Source organism: Panicum virgatum, chromosome 1N (assembly GCF_016808335.1).
Source record: "Panicum virgatum strain AP13 chromosome 1N, P.virgatum_v5, whole genome shotgun sequence".
Classification (NCBI taxonomy): Eukaryota; Viridiplantae; Streptophyta; class Magnoliopsida; order Poales; family Poaceae; genus Panicum; species Panicum virgatum.
In genome coordinates, this window is record NC_053145.1 from 59,641,130 (window position 1) to 59,647,360 (window position 6,231).

A 6,231-nucleotide genomic window follows, 5' to 3' on the forward strand; every position below is an offset into this window, starting at 1 on the left:
GCTCCTCCCCAAGTAGAGGCACGCAAAAAAAGAGGAAGGAAGTCAGGGTCCCAAACAAAATTAAGATTACCTCAGGAAGGTGCTAAGGTGGCCCTTGCACCAAGTGGTGACATGTGAGTACATTACAAATTCATGGTTGCAGTTACCTTCACTTATTGTACAGTTATTAGCTACCAATATTTGTATACAGGCAATTCAGTTATGTCAACTACAAGCCCCCTTACAAATACACTACTCAGCTTGGGGCCATTCTGAAGAGAGAATACCCAGGTTTGATTCAGGACAAGGATGAAGATGGTGTAGTCATCGGGAAGCATCCAGCTTTGGAATGGGATGATTATTTTCGAAATACTGAATCTGAAGAGACAAGTGGAGAACTTGTGCTTTCTGAATTTTGGGTAAGCAGCTTGTGTTTTGCTAGTGCTTTAAATAAATTCAGCAGTGATGTTATATGGCCTACTCATTTAATTCATTATTGTTGTCCACATGCAGCTCTTGTTCCAAGTCTCGGAGGAAGACCGAGAAGAGGCAGATCGTGTTCTTGATAACTATTTGAAGAAAAGGGTGAGGGATATGATGTATCAAGCACGTGTTGAAGCAGCAAAGCAGTACTATAGGACATTGAAGCAGGAACTTGATGATAAATTAGCTCGCCCAATAGAGCTTGAATATGAACAATACCTGAACGGCAAGATCAAGTGGTGTGATGCTGAGGTGTGGCCAGAACTTTGTCGCTATTGGTGCTCAGAAGAGTTCGAGGTGAAACGGAAGAGAGGGCAGGAAGCACGCTTGAATTCTGAAGATATTGCTCAAAACCACGGAGGATCTAGACCATTCACCGAGACAAAACAAGTTTTGGTATGTGTGTGTACATTCTTTGATGTATTTGCAAGCATAACTTACAGGTTGTTGTAGCATGTGTACATCACTGCATATCTCATTCAACTGTTACTGTAGGGAACTACGCATGGACCTGAGAAGGCAACTCCTCTTAATGTATATGCAGTGATGAAATCTGGTATAAAAAGTGTAGATGGCAGTGGTAATAGTGGTGAAATCAGGAGCCACAAAGCTCAAAAGCGCATGGTATGTATGTTCATGTTCTTCTCCACAGGTTCAAAAGATTGATGCTTTCGTTCTATTCATCTTGCTGCTACATGATAAATATTGATTAATCCAAGTTATATTTTGATGTATATTGGCATGCCACTGATCTGGGCAAGTATTGATAGTCAAATTCCTTGTAGGATGACTATATTCAACGAGCTGGCAGGGCTGCACATCCAGGAGGAGTGGATGAGGACATGGAAGATGTAGAGGGAGAGGAAGAGCATGTGCATGAGAAACCTTTGAATGAGCAGGTGTTGTATGATGTGTCTTCTGATTCGAGAACCCATGGGTGTTTTGCAATAGCAAATGGTGCTGTTAGGGCGGCAGATGTGAGGGCTGCTACAAGGGAGAGGGGTTTGCGGCCATCAAATCCAGTGTCCTTGCAAAGCATGGCCCGAGAAATGGCGCGCCTCCGTCGTGCAAATGCAATGTTACAGCAAGCAAACCATGAGAAGGATAATGCATTGCAGCACTACAGAGTTGACATTGGTACATATATATGAAGCCCTATTTAATTTTCTACTACTGATTTTTATCCACACTATATGTTCTTGTGCTATGCCTGCAGGGACTGTATCGGGAATTAGGAAAGGAAATTCCAGAGGATGCATTGCAACGCCTGTCAGCTACCCAAGCAATTGTGAGTATTTATATCACTTTCTTGCATTCTACCTCAAGGATACATCTCTCCATACAGGTTGAAAATATTAGCTGCATATTTATTCCAGTGCTGCATATTTTGCAAGAAATATTGTTACAGTTGTGAAACTATGTGCATGCCATTTCATGATTTTTGGAGAACTCTTTCATAGTAATCATGATAAAATAAATTGTTATTTGCATATATTCAGCATGCAGTAGCTTATCTATCTTATCCACATGCAGACAACTGGATCATCTCATGTTGGCTCGGAGTCCACTAACAATAGCATTGATGATGATGGCCATGATGCTGAGGATCTCGGCGGAACACATTGACAGCAATATTGAAGCCAGCACCCAGCAGAGCAGAAACAATGCATCTGTGATGGTGCAGCTTGTTTACTTTTGTAGAGATGACAACTTCATCTTTTGTAGAGTTGTCCCTATTAACTAGGATAATGATAGTATGACTCCATCTAGCCATCTCTAGCTACGTTGTGCTAGAAATTTATGGCGATACTTTTGTGGGCTCCTTATTAGGTTGGTAGGAGTCTAGTAGTATGACCCAGTTTACTGATCTATAGCTGTGCTACTGATCTAAAGCTGTGCTAGTTCAGTGTTATGCTAGTTAAATGTTGGTAGGAGTAACCTTTATGGATGACATTTGGAACAGATGTTTGTATGATGATGGAATCTCTCTCTCTCTTATATATATATATATATATATATATATATATATATATATATGCTTGCCCTAGAATTTGATTCTAAGAATGGATATGGTTTGAAATTTGTATCTAAATCAATCTGATTTGGTTCGTGAACAATTTTGCTGTTGGTAAGATACTGACGGGAAAATTTACTCCTCACAGAAAAATTCTCGTTTTCCTGAGTATAGCATGCATTGTTCTGTCAGTAAGGTGGACAGAATATGTTTCTGACAGAATAATGCTTTCCTCTGTCGGTAAAATCAGATTTTCTTGTCGGCTTCGTATGCCAGGAGTACAGAACCCAAACTTGTCAAAATGTATTTTTCTGTCGGGTCTGTACCGACAAAAACAATATTTCTGTCGGTGGTCCGACATGCATTTTTTATTTCCCTGTCAAGCTAGCCCTGTCGGTATTTTCCTATCGGTGAACCGACAGAAACAATTTTTCTATGAGTTTTTTTAATTTTTCTGTCGGTTTTTCACCCACAGGGAAATCATCATTTCCAGTAGTGTTTCCCACCATTTATTATGCTCTCTATTTTTTATAGGATTGGAAAAACTCTAAATTTAGCTAGGATGATAGCTACTCTCTTGAAGTTGCTCTTATGCAAAATTGTAAACAGCTACATCTCGGTTCATCAATCAGCACAAATGGCATATATAAAACATATAGGTATTAAATGGAAAGGAATCCAACCCACTTCGGTTGCCTACCTTTGACGCTTCAGGAATGAATTTGTGTTGGTTATCCTAAAAGCAAAAGTAAGACTCCAAACATTAAAATGGCTAGAAGTCCTTGTGTAATCTCTCAGAAAAATTTTCGTTTCTTTATTTGTCTCTTGAGGCTTTGCTGCAAAGATGTACTGTTTCTTGCTTTTAATATTTATATAATTAGTAGGTGGATCAGACCTCCTGTTTCATCAAAAAAGGGGGAGGAATTAAGATATAGGTGAGTGTGGGTATTTGAAAATTCCTAGCTTTGCATGTGGGGTTTTATAGTTTCCCTATTATGATCCAGGGTTATCTTGCTTCATCACGTACTGCAACGTGCATAAGGATAATTCACTCTATTCTATCCTATCTTTTTCTTAGTGTGAGCATGATGACCGGTCTTCTCCACACCAATAAATTAAATGTAGTCTACGGTCCAAATCCAATAAGCGAAGTGACTAATGGACTTATGGACATAAGCAAAAGCAACCAGCATAAATCGTACAGTATGACGTTGGCAATGTTTATTTTTCCTAGACACAGTATTATTGTCCATTTTTAGCCAATCTATTGTACTACACATATCTTATTATTAGCCTGATCCAGGGACTAAAAATTAGCCCCTCCACTTTTGGCCTCTTTTATAGCCCTAAAGGATCCAAACAGGTTGGACCTATTTGGTTCTAAAGTGAATTAGCCTCTTCAAAACATTAGCCCCTCCAAGAGATGCTTATTTGAGCTATTTCTTCGTGGGTTCCATAAAAAAAATTATTTTTCCTCAACCTCCATGCATGGAAGGTAGAGCCAATGATTAGGCTACGGATCCAAACAAGTAAGGTTAAACTTTAGAGGGCTAATTTGATAACTAAAGCATACTTTCTTCGCGTGCGGCTTTGCAAAATTTTCGTGTGCTTTGCAAATTTGACCCATCGAGTACGTGGGAAAAGAAATGCCCTAACTATATACTACTTTTGAAGCAACATTTTTTTTGAAAAGTAGGGCAGGAGCACTGCCATATCATATTAGGAGGAAAGAAGGTTCAAAGCTTACAAAGTTGTGATTACATAAAACATAGAGAAGCACTACTCGTGAAACAGCTAAAACCATAGAAACTTTTGAAGCAACATGAGCATACTACTTTTAAGCAAAATGAGCATAGTACTACTTTTGAAGGGAGCCAATGCAGTGAAATCAGAACCAGATCAGTAGTATAAAAAAATTGAATAAATAAAGTAACCTCCACGCAGCTGCGCGCCTGGTTTGCGGTTGGCTCGCTGTGCTTCCCGATACCTTTCTCGACAGGTGTTGTCTCATCATACGGCAATGATTGACACTTGTCCGGCCACTTTCGTACCGGAAAATGCAGGGCCACTTTTCCCAACCCGGAAGGGATCGCGCGCACAGGCACAGCCATGCATGAACCTTTGCTTTCCTCGAAGTGGTTTGAACCTCGGAACTTGGAAGGCCCCCTTTGCTGATCCGTGATCGATCAGCGGGAAGGAAACTGAAGCTCCGTTGGTCCATTTGGCCATGGTACCTCGGGTCTGCGCGACCAACCGGACGCAGCTCCGGAGCACGACGACGAGGATAATCTCCTTCGAGATCTCTCCTGCGTGGTCACCATGATGCAGCTAACATGCCCCAGTTGCTGAACAAATAAATGTACTATAAGCAGCATCGGCCATTGCTGAAATTTGACTATACGAAGAAGAACCAGTGTGTGTCTCACTCTTTTGTATTCTAGGACCTTTTGATTCTAAAAATAGTATTCTCTTAAATCGCATCAACACCTTTGAAATGGTCATTTGTTTCATTGTTTGTACATTGGCAGTTGGACAATAGACCCCATGTACACTTAGATTAACTAGACATGACTTCGGTATTGATTTTGGGCCCACAAAAGATGTTATTCGAAAATAGAAGGTCCACACATCATTTCCTATGTAAAATAATGTCAGTTTGGGGTTAGTCCTTATCCTCTAGTTCGTCCCCATGTTGGAAATGGATTCTTCTGGAATGGCTGTAATATGGGATGGATGGGATGCAACTCCTTTTTATTTTTGTATTGTGAAGAAGGTGGTGCAGTTCTATCTGGAAAGGAACATAAAGAAATACAATTTGAGATACAATACATTAAGGCTCATGATCGTCCTCACGATCAAAAGGAGCACGAAAACCACCGATATGGTTTGTCGGTGGTCTAAAGACGATGTAGGGTGTACATAGTCCACCTAGGCTCGATACCGGGTTCGCCCACAGGATCTGTCACCTTTATTCAAAACCAGAAGAACTAGTTCATGAAAATAGCTAAATGAGAAAAGGGTAATAAATCAGGAATTGGCTGATGAACCGGACTTGTTAGCCGAGGTGTGAAGGATCATTCACCATGATTAATTGTTTCTGTTCACTCAAAACTCCCTTTCGCAAGCACGAACGAAGAATAAAAGTATAAAACAGTGTAATACAATGGGACAAGAGAAATATGTTTATTACTTATATATCTGAGATGTTGTTACCTCTTTACCTCCTTAACTATTTTTTCCTAACACCCAAAGACCAGCCCTTAACCATTTACAAATGGGAACAAAACCGGATGCCATTGATGGGCGTACAATTAGGGTACTACTATCATAGGACAAACATAAAAGGGAGCACGACCTTTTAAGAGAATGGAAGTGATGTAGATGTTAATGTCATTGTACGAGGTAGGCTCTGATAATGGGATGTCGACATCGCCCATATGTTAATCAGAACCAAATGAGCCCTCTCAGAGCGCCAAAGGACGAGATGCATCTCTGATGCTACATGTATTGCTGCAGCAAACAAGCTAGCTAATAAGCACCAACCACATTTGAGAGAGACAGGGGTCATGACCACGCTCACAATGATCAACAAAGAGGCTTGGCCGGCTTGACACATTGTTAAGGAGAGCCAATGGTGTCATCGATCACCTGGAGGGTTTCCATTTGTGCCAGCAATAAAATAGCATGGTTTATGTGTATATAGAAACATATAATTATATTATATACAGGAGCTGGAGTACATCATGGCTAATTGA

The 6,231-nt window shown here is 40.4% G+C and overlaps 1 long non-coding RNA gene across 1 annotated transcript; it reads left to right on the forward strand.

The window, feature by feature from the left end:
* The first annotated feature begins 1,668 nt into the window (after positions 1–1,668).
* Positions 1,669–2,368, forward strand: LOC120654242. The gene is made up of 2 exons (XR_005667034.1): positions 1,669–1,750; positions 1,996–2,368. It is a non-coding gene; the product is annotated as an uncharacterized LOC120654242 (long non-coding RNA).
* Positions 2,369–6,231: the final 3,863 nt, after the last annotated feature.